Here is a 15,451-nt window from a genome sequence, read left to right on the forward strand (position 1 = left end):
GATGAGATTTTATATTTCTTCATAAGCATTAATCTTATTTTGTCAATTAGGAACATTCAGCACCCACCCGCTATCAAGGCAGCTGCCTATCATGTCATGCCCTACCTGCACAGGTGTGCTGGCTACTCAAATGATCCAATTAAGGAGGCCATTTAGTCAGCAGCAGCAGAAGTCCTGTGCCTGGACGCTCCAACAGCGGCCAGACACAAGCAGAAGCAGAAGCAGCAGAAGCAGCAGCAGCACCACCTTTTGTTTTTTGGCTGCAGCAGCAGCAAGGCCCACAGGGCTGGCTAGCTGGCTAGCCAGCAAGCAGGTAGCAATGAAAGTAGGAATCTTTCTTTTTAACCCTGTAAGGGGGTGGTGCACTGTACCCGAAGATACTGCCATATCGGGTCAATGCATAGGGCGACGGAAGCAAGCTTCGAAATCGGCCCCCGTTCTCAAAAATCCATTTAATATATGGTCCCCAGATAGGGGACGTATCAGATATTAAACTGATAAGAACAGATACTACACTTGATCTTAGCCAAAAGGCCGAGAAGCGATAACCGTGAAAGGGGCGGGCCCAACAAGGTGCCCTTCATGGGCACTATCACTGCTTGCTGTCAGGGAGGCTGCCAGACAATTTTCCATGCACACTCTGGGCTGGGGGGCAGTCAACCACCAGTACACACAGCAGAACCTAAACCCATACCATTATTGCTAAGCAGCAAGACAGGGGCCCATTGCACTCCCACGGGGCCTTTTTAAATGCAATCCATAACCCGGATTTGCCAGGAACCCTTCTTACTCCTCCTACTTGCATGTGACACTGGGCTTAGGATCTGCATAGGAAACACACACACAAGCACACACCTACCTTTGTTGCCTGCAGATGCCTCCTTGGCTGTCCCCAAACGGTATCAAACCAACACCCACGGGAAGCTGTAAGCATAGAGGACATGCCTGCACCCCATTGGACTTACCTGTGTGGGTTAAACCCGGGTTATTTGACAACCTATGGCGGTGATGGTTCTGCTCAGGCAGAGCAGTGCTGATGCTCCTCATAAAGCTGTCGCTGCTGTGAAGGTTCTAGGTGACATCACAAATCCCTATGGTTACATACACAACAAAGCTGGGTTGTTGTTGTTTACACTCTGCAAGGCCTGTGGAAGTGAGTGACATCATAGCACTGTAGTTCTGAGGGTACTAGATGGATGCAACAATCTCCTGTTGCTTCTATGAAGGCCATAATAGACGACATCACCAAACAGCTCCATAGTCACAAACACAGCAAAGGAGAGATGTTGTTTACACCTAGTGATGTCAGTGGTATTGAGTGACATCACAGCACAGTGCTAAGGCTCCTGGGCCTGGACACAGCAGCGGCTGCAATATCTCAACGGAGAATACGTTTATATATATGTGTGTGTGTGCGCGTATATATATATATATATATATATATATATATATATATATATATATATTTCTCCGCCGAAATCACTTTTAAACCCATTTCCACCTTTTTTTCCCTTCTCTTCCTCTTACTTTTTTTTCACGTTTTTTTACGTTTTTCTCCTTTTCGCCTCTTTTCTGGGCGTATTATTCTTCTTTTTCTTCTTTTTTTTCGTCTAATGCATACCCCATCAGTGCAGCAATGCTTATTCAATACCGCCAGCAGATGGAGACACTGGGGGATAATTTTCTAAGGATTTATACTGATTTTTCCTGTCTGAATTTGTCGCACAGAAAGTTGCAGGCCAAATATGTGTGACATTTCTGCGACTTTAGCTTCTAGAGCATTTTTACAACATTATACATAGGTGCTGAATACATAAAAAGCGACTGTTCAGCGACAGACAAGTCGCATCGGCTGAAAGTAGGCCAGAATGTCAGTCCATGTTGGAGCAGGTTTAGATACAGTCTAAAGTATAGATCTCAAAGTCTGTGCACAGAATTTAGCAAGGGCCTCGCACCTTCTGATGCATCAGGTAGGTGCACAATAGCATAGCCTAACCCTCTGTACTTTGGTCTATATTGATGCGGGACATAGACAGCCAGCTGATGACCAATCCATTAGTGCAATGGATGGCTGGAAGCATTTGTCTTTGCCTTTGCAATACCACAGAAGCAATGCATGGTCAATGTACAGCAATGACACACCTGTGTGAACAGCCAGGAGACCCCCCCCCCCCCCCCCCATGTTATGTTACATAGTGACATAGTTAGTACGGTCGAAAAAAGACATATGTCCATCAAGTTCAACCAGGGAATTAAGGGGTAGGGGTGTGGCGCGATATTGGGGAAGGGATGAGATTTTATATTTCTTCATAAGCATTAATCTTATTTTGTCAATTAGGAACATTCAGCACCCACCCGCTATCAAGGCAGCTGCCTATCATGTCATGCCCTACCTGCACAGGTGTGCTGGCTACTCAAATGATCCAATTAAGGAGGCCATTTAGTCAGCAGCAGCAGAAGTCCTGTGCCTGGACGCTCCAACAGCGGCCAGACACAAGCAGAAGCAGAAGCAGCAGAAGCAGCAGCAGCACCACCTTTTGTTTTTTGGCTGCAGCAGCAGCAAGGCCCACAGGGCTGGCTAGCTGGCTAGCCAGCAAGCAGGTAGCAATGAAAGTAGGAATCTTTCTTTTTAACCCTGTAAGGGGGTGGTGCACTGTACCCGAAGATACTGCCATATCGGGTCAATGCATAGGGCGACGGAAGCAAGCTTCGAAATCGGCCCCCGTTCTCAAAAATCCATTTAATATATGGTCCCCAGATAGGGGACGTATCAGATATTAAACTGATAAGAACAGATACTACACTTGATCTTAGCCAAAAGGCCGAGAAGCGATAACCGTGAAAGGGGCGGGCCCAACAAGGTGCCCTTCATGGGCACTATCACTGCTTGCTGTCAGGGAGGCTGCCAGACAATTTTCCATGCACACTCTGGGCTGGGGGGCAGTCAACCACCAGTACACACAGCAGAACCTAAACCCATACCATTATTGCTAAGCAGCAAGACAGGGGCCCATTGCACTCCCACGGGGCCTTTTTAAATGCAATCCATAACCCGGATTTGCCAGGAACCCTTCTTACTCCTCCTACTTGCATGTGACACTGGGCTTAGGATCTGCATAGGAAACACACACACAAGCACACACCTACCTTTGTTGCCTGCAGATGCCTCCTTGGCTGTCCCCAAACGGTATCAAACCAACACCCACGGGAAGCTGTAAGCATAGAGGACATGCCTGCACCCCATTGGACTTACCTGTGTGGGTTAAACCCGGGTTATTTGACAACCTATGGCGGTGATGGTTCTGCTCAGGCAGAGCAGTGCTGATGCTCCTCATAAAGCTGTCGCTGCTGTGAAGGTTCTAGGTGACATCACAAATCCCTATGGTTACATACACAACAAAGCTGGGTTGTTGTTGTTTACACTCTGCAAGGCCTGTGGAAGTGAGTGACATCATAGCACTGTAGTTCTGAGGGTTCTAGATGGATGCAACAATCTCCTGTTGCTTCTATGAAGGCCATAATAGACGACATCACCAAACAGCTCCATAGTCACATACACAGCAAAGGAGAGATGTTGTTTACACCTAGTGATGTCAGTGGTATTGAGTGACATCACAGCACAGTGCTAAGGCTCCTGGGCCTGGACACAGCAGCGGCTGCAATATCTCAACGGAGAATACGTTTATATATATATGTGTGTGTGTGCGCGTATATATATATATATATATATATATATATATATATATATTTCTCCGCCGAAATCACTTTTAAACCCATTTCCACCTTTTTTTCCCTTCTCTTCCTCTTACTTTTTTTTCAAGTTTTTTTACGTTTTTCTCCTTTTCGCCTCTTTTCTGGGCGTATTATTCTTCTTTTTCTTCTTTTTTTTCGTCTAATGCATACCCCATCAGTGCAGCAATGCTTATTCAATACCGCCAGCAGATGGAGACACTGGGGGATAATTTTCTAAGGATTTATACTGATTTTTCCTGTCTGAATTTGTCGCACAGAAAGTTGCAGGCCAAATATGTGTGACATTTCTGCGACTTTAGCTTCTAGAGCATTTTTACAACATTATACATAGGTGCTGAATACATAAAAAGCGACTGTTCAGCGACAGACAAGTCGCATCGGCTGAAAGTAGGCCAGAATGTCAGTCCATGTTGGAGCAGGTTTAGATACAGTCTAAAGTATAGATCTCAAAGTCTGTGCACAGAATTTAGCAAGGGCCTCGCACCTTCTGATGCATCAGGTAGGTGCACAATAGCATAGCCTAACCCTCTGTACTTTGGTCTATATTGATGCGGGACATAGACAGCCAGCTGATGACCAATCCATTAGTGCAATGGATGGCTGGAAGCATTTGTCTTTGCCTTTGCAATACCACAGAAGCAATGCATGGTCAATGTACAGCAATGACACACCTGTGTGAACAGCCAGGAGACCCCCCCCCCCCCCCCATGTTATGTTACATAGTTACATAGTTAGTACGGTCGAAAAAAGACATATGTCCATCAAGTTCAACCAGGGAATTAAGGGGTAGGGGTGTGGCGCGATATTGGGGAAGGGATGAGATTTTATATTTCTTCATAAGCATTAATCTTATTTTGTCAATTAGGAACATTCAGCACCCACCCGCTATCAAGGCAGCTGCCTATCATGTCATGCCCTACCTGCACAGGTGTGCTGGCTACTCAAATGATCCAATTAAGGAGGCCATTTAGTCAGCAGCAGCAGAAGTCCTGTGCCTGGACGCTCCAACAGCGGCCAGACACAAGCAGAAGCAGAAGCAGCAGAAGCAGCAGCAGCACCACCTTTTGTTTTTTGGCTGCAGCAGCAGCAAGGCCCACAGGGCTGGCTAGCTGGCTAGCCAGCAAGCAGGTAGCAATGAAAGTAGGAATCTTTCTTTTTAACCCTGTAAGGGGGTGGTGCACTGTACCCGAAGATACTGCCATATCGGGTCAATGCATAGGGCGACGGAAGCAAGCTTCGAAATCGGCCCCCGTTCTCAAAAATCCATTTAATATATGGTCCCCAGATAGGGGACGTATCAGATATTAAACTGATAAGAACAGATACTACACTTGATCTTAGCCAAAAGGCCGAGAAGCGATAACCGTGAAAGGGGCGGGCCCAACAAGGTGCCCTTCATGGGCACTATCACTGCTTGCTGTCAGGGAGGCTGCCAGACAATTTTCCATGCACACTCTGGGCTGGGGGGCAGTCAACCACCAGTACACACAGCAGAACCTAAACCCATACCATTATTGCTAAGCAGCAAGACAGGGGCCCATTGCACTCCCACGGGGCCTTTTTAAATGCAATCCATAACCCGGATTTGCCAGGAACCCTTCTTACTCCTCCTACTTGCATGTGACACTGGGCTTAGGATCTGCATAGGAAACACACACACAAGCACACACCTACCTTTGTTGCCTGCAGATGCCTCCTTGGCTGTCCCCAAACGGTATCAAACCAACACCCACGGGAAGCTGTAAGCATAGAGGACATGCCTGAACCCCATTGGACTTACCCGTGTGGGTTAAACCCGGGTTATTTGACAACCTATGGCGGTGATGGTTCTGCTCAGGCAGAGCAGTGCTGATGCTCCTCATAAAGCTGTCGCTGCTGTGAAGGTTCTAGGTGACATCACAAATCCCTATGGTTACATACACAACAAAGCTGGGTTGTTGTTGTTTACACTCTGCAAGGCCTGTGGAAGTGAGTGACATCATAGCACTGTAGTTCTGAGGGTTCTAGATGGATGCAACAATCTCCTGTTGCTTCTATGAAGGCCATAATAGACGACATCACCAAACAGCTCCATAGTCACATACACAGCAAAGGAGAGATGTTGTTTACACCTAGTGATGTCAGTGGTATTGAGTGACATCACAGCACAGTGCTAAGGCTCCTGGGCCTGGACACAGCAGCGGCTGCAATATCTCAACGCAGAATACGTTTATATATATGTGTGTGTGTGCGCGTATATATATATATATATATATATATATATATATATATATATATATTTCTCCGCCAAAATCACTTTTAAACCCATTTCCACCTTTTTTTCCCTTCTCTTCCTCTTACTTTTTTTTCACGTTTTTTTACGTTTTTCTCCTTTTCGCCTCTTTTCTGGGCGTATTATTCTTCTTTTTCTTCTTTTTTTTCGTCTAATGCATACCCCATCAGTGCAGCAATGCTTATTCAATACCGCCAGCAGATGGAGACACTGGGGGATAATTTTCTAAGGATTTATACTGATTTTTCCTGTCTGAATTTGTCGCACAGAAAGTTGCAGGCCAAATATGTGTGACATTTCTGCGACTTTAGCTTCTAGAGCATTTTTACAACATTATACATAGGTGCTGAATACATAAAAAGCGACTGTTCAGCGACAGACAAGTCGCATCGGCTGAAAGTAGGCCAGAATGTCAGTCCATGTTGGAGCAGGTTTAGATACAGTCTAAAGTATAGATCTCAAAGTCTGTGCACAGAATTTAGCAAGGGCCTCGCACCTTCTGATGCATCAGGTAGGTGCACAATAGCATAGCCTAACCCTCTGTACTTTGGTCTATATTGATGCGGGACATAGACAGCCAGCTGATGACCAATCCATTAGTGCAATGGATGGCTGGAAGGATTTGTCTTTGCCTTTGCAATACCACAGAAGCAATGCATGGTCAATGTACAGCAATGACACACCTGTGTGAACAGCCAGGAGACCCCCCCCCCCCCCATGTTATGTTACATAGTGACATAGTTAGTACGGTCGAAAAAAGACATATGTCCATCAAGTTCAACCAGGGAATTAAGGGGTAGGGGTGTGGCGCGATATTGGGGAAGGGATGAGATTTTATATTTCTTCATAAGCATTAATCTTATTTTGTCAATTAGGAACATTCAGCACCCATCCGCTATCAAGGCAGCTGCCTATCATGTCATGCCCTACCTGCACAGGTGTGCTGGCTACTCAAATGATCCAATTAAGGAGGCCATTTAGTCAGCAGCAGCAGAAGTCCTGTGCCTGGACGCTCCAACAGCGGCCAGACACAAGCAGAAGCAGAAGCAGCAGCAGCACCACCTTTTGTTTTTTGGCTGCAGCAGCAGCAAGGCCCACAGGGCTGGCTAGCTGGCTAGCCAGCAAGCAGGTAGCAATGAAAGTAGGAATCTTTCTTTTTAACCCTGTAAGGGGGTGGTGCACTGTACCCGAAGATACTGCCATATCGGGTCAATGCATAGGGCGACGGAAGCAAGCTTCGAAATCGGCCCCCGTTCTCAAAAATCCATTTAATATATGGTCCCCAGATAGGGGACGTATCAGATATTAAACTGATAAGAACAGATACTACACTTGATCTTAGCCAAAAGGCCGAGAAGCGATAACCGTGAAAGGGGCGGGCCCAACAAGGTGCCCTTCATGGGCACTATCACTGCTTGCTGTCAGGGAGGCTGCCAGACAATTTTCCATGCACACTCTGGGCTGGGGGGCAGTCAACCACCAGTACACACAGCAGAACCTAAACCCATACCATTATTGCTAAGCAGCAAGACAGGGGCCCATTGCACTCCCACGGGGCCTTTTTAAATGCAATCCATAACCCGGATTTGCCAGGAACCCTTCTTACTCCTCCTACTTGCATGTGACACTGGGCTTAGGATCTGCATAGGAAACACACACACAAGCACACACCTACCTTTGTTGCCTGCAGATGCCTCCTTGGCTGTCCCCAAACGGTATCAAACCAACACCCACGGGAAGCTGTAAGCATAGAGGACATGCCTGCACCCCATTGGACTTACCTGTGTGGGTTAAACCCGGGTTATTTGACAACCTATGGCGGTGATGGTTCTGCTCAGGCAGAGCAGTGCTGATGCTCCTCATAAAGCTGTCGCTGCTGTGAAGGTTCTAGGTGACATCACAAATCCCTATGGTTACATACACAACAAAGCTGGGTTGTTGTTGTTTACACTCTGCAAGGCCTGTGGAAGTGAGTGACATCATAGCACTGTAGTTCTGAGGGTTCTAGATGGATGCAACAATCTCCTGTTGCTTCTATGAAGGCCATAATAGACGACATCACCAAACAGCTCCATAGTCACATACACAGCAAAGGAGAGATGTTGTTTACACCTAGTGATGTCAGTGGTATTGAGTGACATCACAGCACAGTGCTAAGGCTCCTGGGCCTGGACACAGCAGCGGCTGCAATATCTCAACGGAGAATACGTTTATATATATGTGTGTGTGTGCGCGTATATATATATATATATATATATATATATATATATATATATATATTTCTCCGCCGAAATCACTTTTAAACCCATTTCCACCTTTTTTTCCCTTCTCTTCCTCTTACTTTTTTTTCAAGTTTTTTTACGTTTTTCTCCTTTTCGCCTCTTTTCTGGGCGTATTATTCTTCTTTTTCTTCTTTTTTTTCGTCTAATGCATACCCCATCAGTGCAGCAATGCTTATTCAATACCGCCAGCAGATGGAGACACTGGGGGATAATTTTCTAAGGATTTATACTGATTTTTCCTGTCTGAATTTGTCGCACAGAAAGTTGCAGGCCAAATATGTGTGACATTTCTGCGACTTTAGCTTCTAGAGCATTTTTACAACATTATACATAGGTGCTGAATACATAAAAAGCGACTGTTCAGCGACAGACAAGTCGCATCGGCTGAAAGTAGGCCAGAATGTCAGTCCATGTTGGAGCAGGTTTAGATACAGTCTAAAGTATAGATCTCAAAGTCTGTGCACAGAATTTAGCAAGGGCCTCGCACCTTCTGATGCATCAGGTAGGTGCACAATAGCATAGCCTAACCCTCTGTACTTTGGTCTATATTGATGCGGGACATAGACAGCCAGCTGATGACCAATCCATTAGTGCAATGGATGGCTGGAAGCATTTGTCTTTGCCTTTGCAATACCACAGAAGCAATGCATGGTCAATGTACAGCAATGACACACCTGTGTGAACAGCCAGGAGACCCCCCCCCCCCCCATGTTATGTTACATAGTTACATAGTTAGTACGGTCGAAAAAAGACATATGTCCATCAAGTTCAACCAGGGAATTAAGGGGTAGGGGTGTGGCGCGATATTGGGGAAGGGATGAGATTTTATATTTCTTCATAAGCATTAATCTTATTTTGTCAATTAGGAACATTCAGCACCCACCCGCTATCAAGGCAGCTGCCTATCATGTCATGCCCTACCTGCACAGGTGTGCTGGCTACTCAAATGATCCAATTAAGGAGGCCATTTAGTCAGCAGCAGCAGAAGTCCTGTGCCTGGACGCTCCAACAGCGGCCAGACACAAGCAGAAGCAGAAGCAGCAGAAGCAGCAGCAGCACCACCTTTTGTTTTTTGGCTGCAGCAGCAGCAAGGCCCACAGGGCTGGCTAGCTGGCTAGCCAGCAAGCAGGTAGCAATGAAAGTAGGAATCTTTCTTTTTAACCCTGTAAGGGGGTGGTGCACTGTACCCGAAGATACTGCCATATCGGGTCAATGCATAGGGCGACGGAAGCAAGCTTCGAAATCGGCCCCCGTTCTCAAAAATCCATTTAATATATGGTCCCCAGATAGGGGACGTATCAGATATTAAACTGATAAGAACAGATACTACACTTGATCTTAGCCAAAAGGCCGAGAAGCGATAACCGTGAAAGGGGCGGGCCCAACAAGGTGCCCTTCATGGGCACTATCACTGCTTGCTGTCAGGGAGGCTGCCAGACAATTTTCCATGCACACTCTGGGCTGGGGGGCAGTCAACCACCAGTACACACAGCAGAACCTAAACCCATACCATTATTGCTAAGCAGCAAGACAGGGGCCCATTGCACTCCCACGGGGCCTTTTTAAATGCAATCCATAACCCGGATTTGCCAGGAACCCTTCTTACTCCTCCTACTTGCATGTGACACTGGGCTTAGGATCTGCATAGGAAACACACACACAAGCACACACCTACCTTTGTTGCCTGCAGATGCCTCCTTGGCTGTCCCCAAACGGTATCAAACCAACACCCACGGGAAGCTGTAAGCATAGAGGACATGCCTGCACCCCATTGGACTTACCTGTGTGGGTTAAACCCGGGTTATTTGACAACCTATGGCGGTGATGGTTCTGCTCAGGCAGAGCAGTGCTGATGCTCCTCATAAAGCTGTCGCTGCTGTGAAGGTTCTAGGTGACATCACAAATCCCTATGGTTACATACACAACAAAGCTGGGTTGTTGTTGTTTACACTCTGCAAGGCCTGTGGAAGTGAGTGACATCATAGCACTGTAGTTCTGAGGGTTCTAGATGGATGCAACAATCTCCTGTTGCTTCTATGAAGGCCATAATAGACGACATCACCAAACAGCTCCATAGTCACATACACAGCAAAGGAGAGATGTTGTTTACACCTAGTGATGTCAGTGGTATTGAGTGACATCACAGCACAGTGCTAAGGCTCCTGGGCCTGGACACAGCAGCGGCTGCAATATCTCAACGGAGAATACGTTTATATATATGTGTGTGTGTGCGCGTATATATATATATATATATATATATATATATATATATATATATTTCTCCGCCGAAATCACTTTTAAACCCATTTCCACCTTTTTTTCCCTTCTCTTCCTCTTACTTTTTTTTCACGTTTTTTTACGTTTTTCTCCTTTTCGCCTCTTTTCTGGGCGTATTATTCTTCTTTTTCTTCTTTTTTTTCGTCTAATGCATACCCCATCAGTGCAGCAATGCTTATTCAATACCGCCAGCAGATGGAGACACTGGGGGATAATTTTCTAAGGATTTATACTGATTTTTCCTGTCTGAATTTGTCGCACAGAAAGTTGCAGGCCAAATATGTGTGACATTTCTGCGACTTTAGCTTCTAGAGCATTTTTACAACATTATACATAGGTGCTGAATACATAAAAAGCGACTGTTCAGCGACAGACAAGTCGCATCGGCTGAAAGTAGGCCAGAATGTCAGTCCATGTTGGAGCAGGTTTAGATACAGTCTAAAGTATAGATCTTAAAGTCTGTGCACAGAATTTAGCAAGGGCCTCGCACCTTCTGATGCATCAGGTAGGTGCACAATAGCATAGCCTAACCCTCTGTACTTTGGTCTATATTGATGCGGGACATAGACAGCCAGCTGATGACCAATCCATTAGTGCAATGGATGGCTGGAAGCATTTGTCTTTGCCTTTGCAATACCACAGAAGCAATGCATGGTCAATGTACAGCAATGACACACCTGTGTGAACAGCCAGGAGACCCCCCCCCCATGTTATGTTACATAGTTACATAGTTAGTACGGTCGAAAAAAGACATATGTCCATCAAGTTCAACCAGGGAATTAAGGGGTAGGGGTGTGGCGCGATATTGGGGAAGGGATGAGATTTTATATTTCTTCATAAGCATTAATCTTATTTTGTCAATTAGGAACATTCAGCACCCACCCGCTATCAAGGCAGCTGCCTATCATGTCATGCCCTACCTGCACAGGTGTGCTGGCTACTCAAATGATCCAATTAAGGAGGCCATTTAGTCAGCAGCAGCAGAAGTCCTGTGCCTGGACGCTCCAACAGCGGCCAGACACAAGCAGAAGCAGAAGCAGCAGAAGCAGCAGCAGCACCACCTTTTGTTTTTTGGCTGCAGCAGCAGCAAGGCCCACAGGGCTGGCTAGCTGGCTAGCCAGCAAGCAGGTAGCAATGAAAGTAGGAATCTTTCTTTTTAACCCTGTAAGGGGGTGGTGCACTGTACCCGAAGATACTGCCATATCGGGTCAATGCATAGGGCGACGGAAGCAAGCTTCGAAATCGGCCCCCGTTCTCAAAAATCCATTTAATATATGGTCCCCAGATAGGGGACGTATCAGATATTAAACTGATAAGAACAGATACTACACTTGATCTTAGCCAAAAGGCCGAGAAGCGATAACCGTGAAAGGGGCGGGCCCAACAAGGTGCCCTTCATGGGCACTATCACTGCTTGCTGTCAGGGAGGCTGCCAGACAATTTTCCATGCACACTCTGGGCTGGGGGGCAGTCAACCACCAGTACACACAGCAGAACCTAAACCCATACCATTATTGCTAAGCAGCAAGACAGGGGCCCATTGCACTCCCACGGGGCCTTTTTAAATGCAATCCATAACCCGGATTTGCCAGGAACCCTTCTTACTCCTCCTACTTGCATGTGACACTGGGCTTAGGATCTGCATAGGAAACACACACACAAGCACACACCTACCTTTGTTGCCTGCAGATGCCTCCTTGGCTGTCCCCAAACGGTATCAAACCAACACCCACGGGAAGCTGTAAGCATAGAGGACATGCCTGCACCCCATTGGACTTACCTGTGTGGGTTAAACCCGGGTTATTTGACAACCTATGGCGGTGATGGTTCTGCTCAGGCAGAGCAGTGCTGATGCTCCTCATAAAGCTGTCGCTGCTGTGAAGGTTCTAGGTGACATCACAAATCCCTATGGTTACATACACAACAAAGCTGGGTTGTTGTTGTTTACACTCTGCAAGGCCTGTGGAAGTGAGTGACATCATAGCACTGTAGTTCTGAGGGTTCTAGATGGATGCAACAATCTCCTGTTGCTTCTATGAAGGCCATAATAGACGACATCACCAAACAGCTCCATAGTCACATACACAGCAAAGGAGAGATGTTGTTTACACCTAGTGATGTCAGTGGTATTGAGTGACATCACAGCACAGTGCTAAGGCTCCTGGGCCTGGACACAGCAGCGGCTGCAATATCTCAACGGAGAATACGTTTATATATATGTGTGTGTGTGCGCGTATATATATATATATATATATATATATATATATATATATATTTCTCCGCCGAAATCACTTTTAAACCCATTTCCACCTTTTTTTCCCTTCTCTTCCTCTTACTTTTTTTTCACGTTTTTTTACGTTTTTCTCCTTTTCGCCTCTTTTCTGGGCGTATTATTCTTCTTTTTCTTCTTTTTTTTCGTCTAATGCATACCCCATCAGTGCAGCAATGCTTATTCAATACCGCCAGCAGATGGAGACACTGGGGGATAATTTTCTAAGGATTTATACTGATTTTTCCTGTCTGAATTTGTCGCACAGAAAGTTGCAGGCCAAATATGTGTGACATTTCTGCGACTTTAGCTTCTAGAGCATTTTTACAACATTATACATAGGTGCTGAATACATAAAAAGCGACTGTTCAGCGACAGACAAGTCGCATCGGCTGAAAGTAGGCCAGAATGTCAGTCCATGTTGGAGCAGGTTTAGATACAGTCTAAAGTATAGATCTCAAAGTCTGTGCACAGAATTTAGCAAGGGCCTCGCACCTTCTGATGCATCAGGTAGGTGCACAATAGCATAGCCTAACCCTCTGTACTTTGGTCTATATTGATGCAGGACATAGACAGCCAGCTGATGACCAATCCATTAGTGCAATGGATGGCTGGAAGCATTTGTCTTTGCCTTTGCAATACCACAGAAGCAATGCATGGTCAATGTACAGCAATGACACACCTGTGTGAACAGCCAGGAGACCCCCCCCCCTCCCATGTTATGTTACATAGTTTCATAGTTAGTACGGTCGAAAAAAGACATATGTCCATCAAGTTCAACCAGGGAATTAAGGGGTAGGGGTGTGGCGCGATATTGGGGAAGGGATGAGATTTTATATTTCTTCATAAGCATTAATCTTATTTTGTCAATTAGGAACATTCAGCACCCACCCGCTATCAAGGCAGCTGCCTATCATGTCATGCCCTACCTGCACAGGTGTGCTGGCTACTCAAATGATCCAATTAAGGAGGCCATTTAGTCAGCAGCAGCAGAAGTCCTGTGCCTGGACGCTCCAACAGCGGCCAGACACAAGCAGAAGCAGAAGCAGCAGAAGCAGCAGCAGCACCACCTTTTGTTTTTTGGCTGCAGCAGCAGCAAGGCCCACAGGGCTGGCTAGCTGGCTAGCCAGCAAGCAGGTAGCAATGAAAGTAGGAATCTTTCTTTTTAACCCTGTAAGGGGGTGGTGCACTGTACCCGAAGATACTGCCATATCGGGTCAATGCATAGGGCGACGGAAGCAAGCTTCGAAATCGGCCCCCGTTCTCAAAAATCCATTTAATATATGGTCCCCAGATAGGGGACGTATCAGATATTAAACTGATAAGAACAGATTTTTTTTTTTTTTTTTTTTTTTCTAAAGCCGAGGAACGTGCTTTCGATTCACCCAAAGTGCAAGAAAAAGTGCAAACGTGTTACACTAAAAAAACGTGCACAAAGGATGCGGTCTATCGCAAGCCCTTCTCCGATAGGAGAGAGGCCCCCCAACAAACCTTACCCTTCGCCTCCGGACCAAAAGGTACCTGCGAGGTTCCAGGTTCGATGTCCCTTTTCGCCGAAGCTACTAGGGGACCACAAATGCTCCCGGCATCCCCCTTGGCGTTAGCCAAGGTATCTGCCCGCAGAGCCGATTACGGTAGGTACCCTGCCAAAGCAGGAGTACCCGGGGTGTTTGCAGGGAGGTGCGGAACCTAATGGCCACACACACCTCCCCTAGACCGCCAGGAGGGACACCCAGAAGGGCTACCGCATCCTGACCAATCCTGTGAACACACAACACGCAAAAAGTGACACAGTGAGACAAAAAAGAAATAAATAAGTGAATGTGTGCAGATATACTGCCCGGACATCCGGCCGGATCTATAAAAATTTCTCTGATCCTAGCCAGAAGGCCGGGAATCAAGAGGTGAGTGCCACAAGGTGAAGAGATTATGGTGCCCGTGCTTCAACTCAGTGAGTCTATTGTCCCAGTGAGTTTCGGCACCTCGGGGTCACCACTCCCCGAGGCACAAAAGTACCTCGGCTCTAGACCCTCTCAGCCTCATGGCGAGACCCGGAGGGAACAGGTCACATCGGGGCAGCCGTCGAGCTGATTCCTCAGAACCAGCCCCGGAAAGCCCCGGTACACCTGCATCCTCCATGCAGCACCCATCCCCACCAGCATGAAAACTGATAAGAACAGATACTACACTTGATCTTAGCCAAAAGGCCGAGAAGCGATAACCGTGAAAGGGGCGGGCCCAACAAGGTGCCCTTCATGGGCACTATCACTGCTTGCTGTCAGGGAGGCTGCCAGACAATTTTCCATGCACACTCTGGGCTGGGGGGCAGTCAACCACCAGTACACACAGCAGAACCTAAACCCATACCATTATTGCTAAGCAGCAAGACAGGGGCCCATTGCACTCCCACGGGGCCTTTTTAAATGCAATCCATAACCCGGATTTGCCAGGAACCCTTCTTACTCCTCCTACTTGCATGTGACACTGGGCTTAGGATCTGCATAGGAAACACACACACAAGCACACACCTACCTTTGTTGCCTGCAGATGCCTCCTTGGCTGTCCCCAAACGGTATCAAACCAACACCCACGGGAAGC

General features: G+C 46.7%; 7 non-coding genes and 1 pseudogene across 7 annotated transcripts; all 8 read right to left on the reverse strand.

Annotated features, from left to right (window-relative positions):
• Positions 1–355: 355 nt before the first annotated feature.
• LOC130337300 (U2 spliceosomal RNA) lies at positions 356–546 on the reverse strand. Its single transcript, XR_008878213.1, has one exon. It is a non-coding gene; the product is annotated as a U2 spliceosomal RNA (small nuclear RNA).
• Positions 547–2,643: 2,097 nt separating this feature from the next.
• Positions 2,644–2,834, reverse strand: LOC130337301 (U2 spliceosomal RNA). Its single transcript, XR_008878214.1, has one exon. It is a non-coding gene; the product is annotated as a U2 spliceosomal RNA (small nuclear RNA).
• A 2,089-nt stretch (positions 2,835–4,923) lies between these two features.
• On the reverse strand, positions 4,924–5,114 carry LOC130337302 (U2 spliceosomal RNA). Its single transcript, XR_008878215.1, has one exon. It is a non-coding gene; the product is annotated as a U2 spliceosomal RNA (small nuclear RNA).
• Positions 5,115–7,196: 2,082 nt separating this feature from the next.
• On the reverse strand, positions 7,197–7,387 carry LOC130337303 (U2 spliceosomal RNA). Its single transcript, XR_008878216.1, has one exon. It is a non-coding gene; the product is annotated as a U2 spliceosomal RNA (small nuclear RNA).
• A 2,091-nt stretch (positions 7,388–9,478) lies between these two features.
• On the reverse strand, positions 9,479–9,669 carry LOC130337304 (U2 spliceosomal RNA). The gene has a single exon (XR_008878217.1). It is a non-coding gene; the product is annotated as a U2 spliceosomal RNA (small nuclear RNA).
• A 2,085-nt stretch (positions 9,670–11,754) lies between these two features.
• Positions 11,755–11,945, reverse strand: LOC130337305 (U2 spliceosomal RNA). The gene has a single exon (XR_008878218.1). It is a non-coding gene; the product is annotated as a U2 spliceosomal RNA (small nuclear RNA).
• A 2,087-nt stretch (positions 11,946–14,032) lies between these two features.
• Positions 14,033–14,219, reverse strand: LOC130337258 (U2 spliceosomal RNA). Its single transcript, XR_008878189.1, has one exon. It is a non-coding gene; the product is annotated as a U2 spliceosomal RNA (small nuclear RNA).
• A 693-nt stretch (positions 14,220–14,912) lies between these two features.
• On the reverse strand, positions 14,913–15,072 carry LOC130337272 (U2 spliceosomal RNA; annotated as a pseudogene).
• Between the last annotated feature and the right edge of the window lie 379 nt (positions 15,073–15,451).

This window comes from Hyla sarda, unplaced genomic scaffold (assembly GCF_029499605.1).
Source record: "Hyla sarda isolate aHylSar1 unplaced genomic scaffold, aHylSar1.hap1 scaffold_493, whole genome shotgun sequence".
NCBI lineage: Eukaryota > Metazoa > Chordata > Amphibia > Anura > Hylidae > Hyla > Hyla sarda.